This window comes from Notechis scutatus, chromosome 2 (assembly GCF_049901735.1).
Source record: "Notechis scutatus isolate UNSWTSFEM ecotype Mainland chromosome 2, rNotScu1.2, whole genome shotgun sequence".
NCBI classification, from domain to species: Eukaryota; Metazoa; Chordata; class Lepidosauria; order Squamata; family Elapidae; genus Notechis; species Notechis scutatus.
Genome location: NC_142010.1, coordinates 227509045 through 227522725, shown reverse-complemented (window position 1 = coordinate 227522725; position 13681 = coordinate 227509045). Strand labels below are relative to the sequence as shown.

Here is a 13681-nt window from a genome sequence, read left to right as displayed (position 1 = left end):
GAAAACAACCCCAGTGCGCATGCGTGGCGCTTTGCTCCTTTAGCGTAACAGGGCTACTGTTCGCCTAGTTCCTTGGTGGAAGGAGGATGATTCACAGCGTAGGTGCTTTGCCTTTTATAATGCTGAGGAAAGAATCGCTGTTTGCTTTAGAATGTGAAAGCAATCATTGATCAAATCACGGTTTGCAGTCTGAACTCCAAACAGGTGGTACGTGTTAAAAACCTCAGCGTTTGCCAAACTGGGTGATGGGGGAAAGAAGAACGTAAAGGGATAAATCTCTTCTAAAGGATCTTCTGAAATAGTTGGGGGACATTGTGTCATGATGCAGTGAGTATAACATTTGCAGTCTCCCTCCCCCCCCCTCCCCGTAACGATTTAACTAAAATTAACTGGAAAGTAACGAAAGAATTCACTGTAGTAGAATGCATCAGTTTAGCAGATGGAGGCATAAACCAGCCATAGCTAGATCTTCATTTAGTTCAAATTTTAGTTGGAATTTCAAAGTAAAAAAAAAGACTGATAAAAACTAGGAACTGTTCACTTTATTCTACTGGTGCTATTAATTTCCAAATCTGTATTTATTTAGTGTATGGCTTCAAACTTACATTAAAACACCACACTGTTGGAAGGGGTCTTTAAATCCAGAAGTGCTATTCATTGGAAATTTGTACTAATTTGAAAAATTCTCTTATGATTTCAGCTCTTGTGTCAATTTTTAGTTGTGCCTATTTCCAACAGAGCAATGAGCAAAGCCCATTTATAATAACTGGAAATAAGAGGACTAGAATTTACAAAGAGAGAATCAATATTAGGAAAAGAAAGATTCATTAATCAAAACCTTTGAGTTTTACCTATGACACAGTGATAGTTTGGGAGTTTTCAGTATAAAGAAGAGAGAGCTACAATCATGTTTATTCCCAAAATGCAAATCAAATCAATTTGATCTATAAACCCTTCTTCCTTGTTCCAGCAGAAAGATGTCCAACTTAACTTTTTTCTAGAACATGAATGCATGACATTATCCTCAATCCACACAGTCATCTTCCCCTTCTTCCTGCTTCTGCCAGTCATTGATTGGCAGATTTGGGGGTGAAATAAACTGGGGAAAACAGCTTCTGTGCAACCAGTTCTTTGATTCCTAGGAGTAATTGCCCAGGATTGAAGACCTGATGATAGATCTGTTGCCACTAAATGGCATCAAAGGAGAGCTCTCCTACCCCTGCTTTTCTCCTTCCCCAATTTCTAGTACAGATACACCTCTAGTTTGCTTTATTGCTGAATTAGAGTAGGGGTTGAACATGGTTTCTGTTGGCTTTGGAACTGCACGGTGGCATTTTAATGCTGCCATGCAACATATGCAAGGCCAAGGACAGCTGCCCTGATGGTCATTGGTTTCATAATGATGATAACCATTGGGTGATTGAAGCCCCACTTCTTTTCATGTGTGTGTGTGTAAGTATGAAGCCACTGTCCATAATTGTAGACACACTTGCTTCAGGCTGATGTTGAACTGCTTCCTCTTCCCCACCCCCAACTTCCTTGCTTCTTTGCCATTCTCTGTAGACAAGATTGAGATGCTGGCGCAGATATTTTAGCAGATCTGTGTAATGGTCCCAAAGAGTTTGAACTAACATTTTTATAACATCACTATCAATTCATTAAATAGAATGGCAACACGTAGCTAGGTCAAAATAATGGCCTATTTATGTTGTTTTAGAAGGTAGTATAGGGTATAACCAAAAAAAGGGGGAAAAAAGAAATATGGATGCCAGAAGGTCTCTGAACCATTTTCTCCCTATGATTACTCTATGATTTAACCTGTTGAAATAAATGAATTAAAAATATAAAATGGTGATCTTTCCAATGTTTCTTTTCTCCCATTAAAAATCCAGCTTAGTTTTTGTGGAGATCTTTGACACTCTGACAATAGGCTCACTGAGAACAAGTGACTTGCACAACAAAAATCTCTTTGGATGTGAGAGGCAGGCCATTTCCCATCCCACAGTGCATGCTGCTGTCTCCTGGACTCTGTAATGCTTCAAGGACTGAATGAATGATTTAGGAAATAGCAAGAAAATTAAAGGATTGACGGACAGAGGACTGAGGAACCTGATCATCCAGGTGTGTTTCTCTTTTTGGTAGCCCCAGCTAGAGTGGCCAATGATGAATAATGTTTTCAGTATTCAATAAGCCATAGCTACCTCCCTCTGTGAGTTGCAGTCCTGGTTTAGAAATAGTCTGCAATCAGTCCAGTAGCTATCTAATCTAGTGGGTTATAATTCATGATAGATTCTTCCCCCCCCGACCTTTCCAAATCCTTCACCCAAACTGTTAGAGGAACTTGAAAGTTTTATAGCGTGATTAAAGTATGGATTTTGTTTCATTTTTGGATAAAGCAAAGGGTAAGTAAAAAAAAAAGTAGAAGCAGAAGTAGGCAGAAGCCAAACCATCTAATTTCTTGATTGTGACTAGCCATTCTAGATGCAATTGATATGCAACTTCTGATAACCCTAACCCACATTGATAAGGCTACAATTCCTTTACTATTACTTTGAATTGTTATATATAACAATTCAATTTAAAGAGGAAATCTGGAGAAAGCCTTCTGACTGGGGGATTGGTAGCAGGATTCATTCTGCCTACATTTATAATCCATCCAATGTGGCCATTGCCGTCTTAAAAACATGAATACATTAGATGCAGCTGATAGTTTTTTCTCTGCCGAAAAGAAATGTCAAATTCACTTGGGTTTGTTTTGTTACAATGAAAACTCAGGCAAATCTACTTGAAGTAAATCCTCACTGAAATAAAATCAGAGGTGGGAGGGTTTTCAGAGTTAATCTATCCTCTGCATGGTCCAGGAAGGTAAGATAGTTTTCAAATAGAATTGCCTGCCAAATATAGACTGCAAAAATGCAGAAGTCTATGGGATGGTACTAAATATATAATTTTCTGTATGTTTGCTGCCATCTAGTGACTGCTTGGTGTTTGTAGCCCAGTTCTGGTGACCCTGTTTAAAATGATTAAATGTACTAAAGAACATTGTTTCATGTATACATTTCTCATTTTCACTGTCAAAAGAAACTGCTATTCATTGTCACGATTTTTATGACTGAACATTAACTATTTTATCATTTTATCACCATTTGTTTTCCATTGTCCAGTTAAGACATGTATCTACTCTGGATATTTGCAAATAGTTTTGCAGGTTGGAACTTAAACATACTTGTTGAAATTTATTGCAGTATTGTTTTACTGGGATTAAGGTTATGTACTGCGGAATAGGGAGAGGCGTTTGCAGTTTACTGGAACCAGACTATAATCCTACTAGGATAAGTAGAAAAAAATGAGACTAAACTACAGATCCTGTTTGAAAATATTTAGGAAATGTATTTCACTGCTATGCTGTACTACTGGAGTCAAATAGAAGTTATGTTAAGGCAGTATAAATTCTCTGACTTGGCAAGTTATGTGTCGATTCATAATTCAGAGAAAACTAATTCGCAACTATAGATAATTGGCATATGCTTAGTTCCAAGAAATCCAAATTTTCGTCAGTACCACAAGACTTATATTTAATATGGGCTTATATTTATCTGTCTGTTTCCCTATCTCACTATTCTTGAGCTGTTTGAATGTGTAGGGAGCTGCTGTCTAAATGAAAATTCAGCTTTAAGTGCCAAGAGGACAAATCAACATTATTTTTCACAGGGACAATATAGATAAACCAAGATGGTTTTCTCCATTGCTGTATGGAATATTCTCTTCCTCCTCTTATGAATGTTTCTATAGAGAACTTTGCCTTCTAGTATGATGTTGATTCTCTTTCAATTGCTTTGCAGCACCTGAATTTTTACTGCAGGATCCAATCTGGTCAGTCACCAGGACTCAAGCAGGCCCATTTTTGTGGTTTTGCATATCCTTTTAAAAAAAATTACACAGGGTTCAGATAGGATGGAGCTGTCTTAATAGTAATTATCTCAAAAGATACATTTTGTTCATATCTTTTAACAATGGCCCATTAGCTACAAGGAGAAGTATTGACCTTTATTAAAAAGGGGTCATATGTTAAATTATTGGTTCATTAATTTTAAAATTAAGATTTTTGATTTATTGAAGTTATTTGCTTTCATATGTCATTTCCTGCAAGAATTATGAACCTCAAGAATTAATGATAGTACTAAAACTTACAGGCCCTAAATATGTAAGTAAATGTCTAGTGCAGGTTTTGTAAAATCATACATTGTAATTTGTAAGATTATAAAGGAAGGGTGGCTGAGGTCTGGGGATGCAAATTGATATTGGCCAAGAAACTGACAGTTCTGGTTCCAGTGAAGGATTATTTGAGTGTTTACTCTAATCAAGTGTCACTGAATTCATTGAGCTTATTCAAAAATAACTATTTGTGAATGCCTATGAATAAACACGCAGAAATCATCCTGCAGATCTGAAATTCTGGTTATACAAATGAGGAAACAAATTTCATTGAATTCAGTGACAGATGTGTAAAAAAAATGTAAGGGTGAGTTATAGTATGTGCATATAATTAGTCAAAAACGTCATTCTTGTTTTCTTTTAGTTGACTGTAAATTCTGGTGCATATACTAATATTTTGTCTTTTTGTGCCATCTTGTGGATAATATAAAACATGCACATTTCAATTTAGAATGCACAAAATTCTATCAATGGAATGGGTGGAATTTATAAGTTTTAAAACACAAATATTTTAAGTTAGATTACAAAGCAAGGAAGTATGAACATGACTTTTTTCAACCTTAAAGCTGAATCAGGCTGAAAGCTCACCCAGTTCACAGTCTGTTTTATGGTGACCAGCTAGGTGCCTCTTACACTTAGAGAATCTTAAATACAGAAATAGAAGAATAATGTATTTCCTCGATTGTTTTATTAACTGGAATTCAAAGAGGACCCTCCAGTTGTTCTGGAGGCAGTTTATAGTAGCTAGTGGAAGTGTTATATTGTATGAATTTGGCTAAACGTCTTTGCAAGTCATCCAAGTAGCAGGTCATCTTGGAAGAGTCCTTGGGCAGGTGGGGTCTGGTCCTGCACAAGGCTTCTCAGGATCTCCCCTAACCCTGAGTCACTGCATGCCCTGCTTAAAGGCCTGCATAGTCATTTAAGAACCACATCAGGGAGAACAGAGGTGGGGTTAAATGAGATGAACATGTCACTTTATTTAATGACCTTCGCGACTTATAACTAAAGAGAGTCCCTTATGGTCTTGAGCTGAGGTCTACCTATGCGGAATTGTTCATTCTTTTTATCCAAAATATTCTTAATATGTTTATCCTGCATAATTCAAATGCATTATTTTGCAAGGTTGTTATTGCTGCTTTTTAAATAATATTTTATTGAAATTTTAAGTACTACAATACAAGATGATCCAAGCTAAATCTAAATCTAGATTAAATAAAAGGTGAAAAAAAGATTGGAGAATACAAAAGAAAAAAATTCTAAGAAAACAACTTTCTATCCTCATCACAACAAATATAAATAATTTCACTATCATTTCACTTCCTCTTAATATGTAGAGCTCTTCACCCCATAACACAAGTCTTAGCTATAGGCAATTCCAGTAAATAACTTCATTCAAACCAGACGTAAGCAAACTAGGTCAGGAGTCCTAAAATAATCACGTACATTTAGCAAATACAAACTTCATCATTTCATTCTGCTGCTTCCTGTTCATGATACAATTTCTTTTATAGTCAAATGTTTTTAAGAGCTATTTACCATTTAATGTGGTTTGGGGTCAAATTCCTTTATAATCAATAAAGCAAAATTAAATATATTTCTGGAACTCTTGTGTGTTTGCTGCTATCTAGCAAATGTTAGCAATATAATCTGTTTTTGTCACTTTTGAATCCAACTTGCAGTTCTTAGTTCTTCCGAACAGATGAAGGCAAAATTGAAAATCTTAGCAGTATCACATTAATATGTTGGTGTTGTTAAATAATCCAAATATTCTTTAGCACTTAAACATGGTGCTCACTTCGAAGAAAATATTTACACTTTTAGTTTGGTAGATACATCTGGCTAACCTGGCTGATTAGACTTGATCCTGCTTGGTACTTTGATGGGAGACAACTTAAGAATATCAGGACTATAAAGTCAGGACTATAATATCAGGACTATAAAGTCCAAAAAAATATCCTAAAAAAAGGCAGTGGCAAAATACTTTCGTACTGTTGTTGTGAATACTGCATGATTATTCCTATGCAGTTAGCAACAGTTGAATTTGCCTACATGGGACATTTATTTTTTATAGGAAATATATGCTAAATCAGGGATGTCAAACTCGCATCATCATGTCGTCATGTGACGTATCGTGACTTTCCCCCCCTTCGCTAAACCGGGGTTGGGCGTGGCCAGTGCATGACACATCTGGCTCACAGGCTGCGAGTTTGACATCCTTGTGCTAAATAATATAGTCATATGCAGCTTACTTGATTGAATAAGTATTTTAAATATTTTTTTTAGTGAAATATATAGTACTACTTCTCTTGATAACATAGTAAGATACATTTTGATAGTTTGTTTGGTTTCATTCCTTCTCACTTAACCATTGTAGTATTGCAATGCCACCTTGTGGTGAATTGCTGGCATTAGTTTTTTTTTTTCCAGACACCAAGTTTATTATACATTGCTGGAATAATCATTTCAGTAGAATAAAATCTATATATGATACAATAGTCATACTTTAAATAAAATAGAAGAGCTAATAGGACTTTGCCTGGCAGGTTTGGTGGGGAATTCTATAAATAAAAAATGTAGACTTTGCTAATCCGAGTGTTGGAGAAAGGAATAACAACAACAACAAAAGCAATAAAAAGCTTTCTTGCTGATGGTGCTGTAAAAGAAATGAAGATGAATGGCAAGGAATTGGCAATTGTGATCTGCAGTACTTATAGCAATACTACTTAATACTACTTAATATACTGTGAAGCAGTATATAAGTATATACTGCTTCACAGAGCTTTGCAATCCTCTAAGTGGTTTACAGAGTCTGCATATTGCTCCCAATAATCTGGCTCCTCATTTTATCGACCTCAAAAGGATGGAAGACTGAGTCAACCTTGAGCCAGTGAGACTCGAACTGCTGAATTGCTGGCAGTCAGCATTCTGAAGTCTCACAGGCTCAAGGTTGACAGGTGGACTGCTAGCAGTCGGCAGTCAGCAGAATTAGCCTGCAATACTGCATTCTGATCACTGCGCCACCACGGCTTATTTTATCTTGCTTTATTGGCGTGTTTGTTTTCTACTAGAAAACCTGGGTTATTTTTGCAGCAAATTCAAGCTCGTAGCAGTACTTAAAGAAAAAGTCAAACAACTGAATCAGGAAATGAGCTCCTGTTAGTTAAAGGCAAGATAAAGTAAGATATTTTTTTTAAAGAAAAAGGAAATTCTTCAAGAGAAACAAAGTGAAAACAAGGTGGGGGCGATATAGTACATATTTTGTACCACTGGAACTCATATGGTTTTGACATTCTGAAACAGGTTCTGAGCATTTAGAAGAAAAGAAACACTGCAGAATAAAAGACCAGTTGATGAATCTCTGAAAAAGAAAAGGGACATAACTATGTCATTTAAGAAAACAGCAAATTCAAAGCATTTTGTGATTTGTGTTAGTTGGATGCACTGGTTCATGTGTCCAGTTCTGGATATCACACATTAAAAAGGATTCAGAAAAAATGGAATAAGTTTCGAGAAGGCCACAAAGTTGTTCATGGGACTAGAAACCAAGTTCTGTGAGAAAAGGTTGAAGTTGAGTGTATTTGATGTTGAAAAATGGAAACAGATGATACAAAAGTACTTTTCAACCACCTGAAAGGATGTCACATAAAAGGTCAGTAATTTTATCTCTCATTCTAGATTGCAGCTCACAGAAAATCATTTAAATTATTGAAAAGTAGATTCCTGCAGAAACTTATAAAAATCTTACTAGTGGAAAGATCAACTTGATGGTGGGACCAATTTCCTAAGAGGTAGCGGTTTTCCATTATTGGATCTATTACCGAGGATGCAGGAAAGCCTGAAATGTTTTAATGTAGATTCCTGCACAATGACATGTAAATGATGGTAGAGAATATGTCAAGATTGAAGTATTGTGTTACATGAATCTTCTGAGTTTGGTTTTTCATTTTCAGATACTTCATTAGCCACTTGGATAACTTCTTCAGTGTTATGATCATAGCCTATATTCAGAACAAAATAAAACCGGGGACTTCCAGTTTGAGCTTCTTCGGTGACAGACCGAAACCTCATCTCTGCGAGGCTTCAATCTGTGCGCACCACTGGAGCGCCCCGAGCTGGCTGGTTTTGGGGCTAAGCCACCCCGTAGAGGTGGTAAAGAGGGGGGAGACTGCCAGCAGGTTTGAGGAGAGCCGCATCTCTCCTCCCCAGCTGGCCATTATTCCCTTTCCCGAAGGCGGTTGCAGCGGTAGTCAGAAATGGCCACCACAAAGAAGAACTTGACTGGAAAAGAATGTGCAGGAGGAAGATAAGAGAAAGTTTTGGTTGACCGGGTCAAACAGCAAAAGCAACAAATAAGGTACCCTGGAATTGAAACTGTTAAAAAAACAGTAACGTTCCCTAAGAAGATTTTTAAGCTGCAAAGGAGAGAGAAAAGGGAAAATATTTGGTTTTCTCCTTTTCCTATACTGACAGCTAAGAGACTTAAGCAAGAAATTGGAAAAAAAATCCACTTTGACATCAATAGGCATTTAATGCTGAAAATAAAAAGTCAAAGGGATAGTAAAGATTTCTGGATAATTAAAAGCTTTTGAAAACAGGAAAGGAGAGAAAAAGAATAAAAGGGTAGGATCTGGAAGGGAGGAGACTGCCTGGAATTAAAAAAGAACTTACAGCAAAATCTCAACAAGACTTCCAAAAGATACATTTTAACTGAAATATCACAACAAAAACCCCACGAAGAGAAAGTCGAAAAAGAAATAAGAAGATATAACTCAGGACTATCTGGATTACTTGATGATTTCTGGATAAAACCGTCAAGTGTTCAAACTAGTTTGCTTTTTTTCTTAAAATAGCTGAGGGGCCTGATCAGAGATGGTATTCAGCCAGTTCTGATGGGTCCTGGCAAACAGGTAGCGGAAATTTTGAATAGTTTGGAGAACTGGCTGGCCCCACCCCCATCTATTCGCAGTTGATCAAGTCCCAGCTGATTGGCTGGGTCTTCTTTTGTTGCCCTGCACAGGAGAACGGAGCTGGAAAGCAGGTTAATGGGGTGGGGAGGGAATGGGGATTTTGCAGTATCCTTCCCCTGCCACGCCCACCAAGCCACATCCACCAAGCCACACTCAACAGAACCTGTAGTAAAAAAAAATTGAATGCCTCCACTGGGCCTTATCTACTTTTTGATAATAGCATTTTGGGGAGGAACCAATAGTGACCTTCAGTAGAAAGCAGATAGAAAACATTCCTAGGACACTGCATAGCTTTTAGTCTAAAAGAAAAATGATTCTGTCAATTTGGAATAGTGATTTTTCTCCTGAGTGACAGAAGGGTAAAAAAAAGATTGCCCCCCTAGAGAAAATGAAATTAAATGTGAAAATTAAAAGGCAATTTGGATATAATTTACACAATATAATTCTTGGGAGAAACTGAATATGAAACTAGTCACAGGTAAAAATCTGTCAATTATCTTTTCATCATAGAACAGTTTATCTTTAATCATCTGACCAAGTTTAATTGTTCATCGATATTTGGAATTTTGAAAATACTGTATCTGAGATTAATAAGGAGAATATGGTTCTACAACAACACCTACAGGCCAGCAAAAATACAGCATTTCAGGCAAATCTACTTTTCAGTTTTTGAGGTATGTATTATGTGAAAAATCACAGGACTTTTTTTGTATTGGCTTTAAGCTGAAATATTCACAGTTCTGACCCTTGAACCATTCCCAAGTATAGAGGTGATAGGATGAATAATGGAAGGCATATTAGCACAGCTGAATAGGGAAACAGTCTATGGATGCAAGAGAAAGCTATATTTGCTTAAATGCAAAGATAGGGACCTAATAGAGCAGGTCTCCTTTCAGAAATTCTCAGAAAGAGCATGGAATCTGACAGGCTTCAAAGGAGATGGCCGTGGGCCTGTTGTAGAATACCACATTGGGAAAGTGGTGGGATTCAAACATTTTTACTACTGGTTTGGTAGGCGTGGCAGGGGAAGGATACTGTAAAATCTCTATTCCCACCCCATTCCAGGGGAAGATTACTGCAAAATCCCATTCTTCCCTCCACCGCGCTAACCTGCTTTCCAGCTCCGTTCTCCTGTGCAGGGCAACAAAAGAAGATCCAGCCGATCAGCTGGGACTCGGGAGGCAGAGAATAGATGGGGGTGGGGTCAGTCAGAGGTTGTATTTGCCTGTTCTATGAACTACTCAAAATTTCCGCTACCGGTTGTCCAAAATTGATCAGAATCTGCTGAATACTACCTCTGATTGGGAATCTAAGAACTATCATGATGTTTGGTTTTTATTACAGCAGATGAAAGAAGCAAAACGATTTACTTTAAATATTTTTTGTTTAACTCTGATAGTTAAAAGAAAAGAGCCTATGATACATGCTGGAGAACCAAATATAGTTTTGGTGATTGCCTGATAGTACCAGGCTAGTTGCAGAAGAGAGAAAAGGCAGCACCAGACAATTTGAATCAGGAGCAGTATAGGTTGAGAAGCAAGTATGTAATCATATTTTGTCTCCCCCATCCTATCCCGGAAATCACCTCATAGGGCTGTACCAGCAGTTATTCAGCAATGCCCAAGGTTAATTATTCTCATTATTTGTGTACGATTGTATTGTTATTTTTAGACTGATAAACATTCAGGAGTTTATTGTTAAAACAATTAGTTTCAGGCTCCTTTGTTATCAGTGAAAAATCAGCCAGTTCCTGTTTCAAAGAAAACTATATTAGAAAATAAATACCCATCCTGATATTCTTTGATATGACCAGTTGTAGCTGGGAAATAGTTAGTTGCCAGAATTCTTGCAACCTCAGACTTACTTTTCAATACATCTTGCTTAAGAATTGTGTTTGGAAAATAATTTCTTTGGTTTTACGCAGGTTTCTTATAAATCTACTGTAGTGATCAAACCAACAGAGACAATGGTGTTGGGTAGGTACCTCTGTTGTGGTCCATTAGTAGACAAACAACTTTTGCAACCAACTAACTTTACTATGTTCAGCATTATCAGCCAGTCTGGCCTGGAGATTCATAATTCAATGGGAGGGCATCAAGGCAGAGAACCCCATCCATTGGTGTTAGGAGTTGGCAGGGACAGGAACCCTCAACTAGGCATGTCCTGGGCAAAGTGATGTCACCGGCTAATCTTTTCACCATGGAAGTGCCTGGGTGCTTCAAACATGGAGTAGTAGTAACAGTTGACAGATTATGGGAAGGAAAAGGCCTAGAATATGCAGAAAATACCAGGTAGTGATAGGGAGGAAAAGAAAGTAATAGAGTGAGAAATATTGGTGTTGTTTAATATGTTCTGACAGCTCTCCAACTATGAATAGATATGACAGTATTGCCAGCGTGTTTATTATGTATTAGATAAATGATGATTTTTAAATAGATGAAAAAAGGAGAAAAATCTGACTCACACTTACTATGTTTGAATGGCCAAGAACTAGATATATTTGCTCAGCTCTCTATTTATTATATCACTGGTTCCATTCCAGTTGATCTTGTTTTATGAATTTTTTCCCTATCTCCAGAGTAATTTTGGATGTGGTTTATGTAGGCCATCATGGAACTATCAATTAAAAAAGAATTTAAAAATCTGAAATACTGTGAGCAGAAAAATGTTATTGTTGTATTTTATCTGTCCCATATTTGTTTAATTCTTCTTATATTAGAATTCTAAACTGTGCAGAAATATTTATTTGAAAAAATTGAATAGCTGGCCATTCTAACTAACATAACTCTGGGAGTTCAAGATTAGTAAAACGGGAAAAACCATAGAGAACATAAAAAGCAACAAAAATATTTCTGAAACCCAAAATATAATATATCCAGTCCAGAAGAATTCCATGGTTGATAATATTGCCTATACAGAATTAAGACATTTATATTTTCTAGTCTGCAATTCTTTGTCATCTTCTCTGAAATAAAACTTATAAACCAAGTCTACCCTATTTTTCAACAACATATATGGTGTTGCTATGTGGATTTTGTAACTACCAAAAGATTCACACTACTCAGATTTTAAATGATGCATTTTATGTGAACAAAATGTTTAGATATAAGAAATTAGCTATTGCATATGATTTTGAAGGGCTTTCAGGACTTCCAGTGAGATGGTGATGCAGGAGGGTACATGTAGTCAGCTCCATGTAATAATTTTAAAATGTATTCCATAAATATTTGGTAAGAGCTTTTTTTTCAATTGAAGCACACAGAATCATTATCAGCTATGGTTTGACTGCTACAGCTATGTTTACTGCAGAAGTGTGGCATGCCGATAACAAAGAATGTAAACGAAACATGGAACTCCAAGAGTCTTATCTTAAAAAAACTTATTTTAGCTCTCCTGACTATATTGCAGCCAGTTAGTAAAGCTGAGAGTATATGCTGCAAGTAGCTGGAAGAATGATTAAGAACATAAGAGGGCTGTTATTATTATTATTATTATTATTATTATTATTATTATTATTATTATTATTATTATTATTATTATTTAATTTAAGTACCTAAAATGGTTCTCACAAGAGGTGGTTATATTGATTAGGATTAGAGCCAGAGATTAGAGTAGTAGGACATTATAAAGAAGTGGAAGCCACAATTACACATTTTTTCCCCTCCAACAAGATGGTCACCTAATTAGATAATGGCTCAATTATTGCTAATGAAGGCTCTATAGTGAAGTCATCTTATGTCTGGTTATTTGGGCCCCTACAACCCTAATGCAGGGTTTACATGTTTACATCAGAGCTGGTTGAAAATGAAGTAAACCTAACCAAAGAATTTGTCCTCATAAACTAACAATCCTAAGGTAAAGTTAAAGGTTTCCCTCGCACATGCGTGCTAGTCATTTCCGGCTCTAGGGAGCGGTGCTCATCTCTGTTACAAAGCCAAAGAGCCAGCGCTGTTTGAAGAGTTTTCCGTGGTCATGTGGCTTGTATGACTAAACACCAAAGGCGGGTGGAACACTGTTACCTTCCCACCAAAGTGGTTCCTACTTTTCTACTTGCATTTTTACATGCTTTTGAACTGCTAGGTTCGCAGAAGCTGGCACAAGTAATGGGAGCTCACTCTGTTACATGGTGCTAGAGATTTGAACTGCCAAACTGCCGACCTTTCTGATCAACAAGCTTATTTATTATGTATAATTATGTAGTATGTAAAATTATGTATAAGACAACAATCTTATGAATGGACAATAAATGACACTCCCATAAAGAGGAATTGAGTTTTGGTGGGAGGTGAAGATATTGAAGATATGAATGAATCCAAATCCAGGGTTAATTGGAAATTCTAATGAAATATTAGGATTGAATTTGCTAATTTTAACAAATATATTTAGCAAACAACCACAGGATTTAAACAGACAAACCTTCATGAATAAATCTTTTTCATCAGCATGTAGAAACCTTCCACAAAGTTTGATGGAATTAATTAAAGAACAAACGAAGATAT

General features: G+C 36.6%; 1 long non-coding RNA gene across 1 annotated transcript; it reads left to right on the top strand.

The window, feature by feature from the left end:
* Positions 1 to 70: 70 nt before the first annotated feature.
* On the top strand, positions 71 to 5816 carry LOC148132528 (uncharacterized). Its single transcript, XR_015748130.1, has 3 exons — positions 71 to 213; positions 1898 to 2121; positions 3843 to 5816. It is a non-coding gene; the product is annotated as an uncharacterized LOC148132528 (long non-coding RNA).
* The last annotated feature ends 7865 nt before the right edge of the window (positions 5817 to 13681 follow it).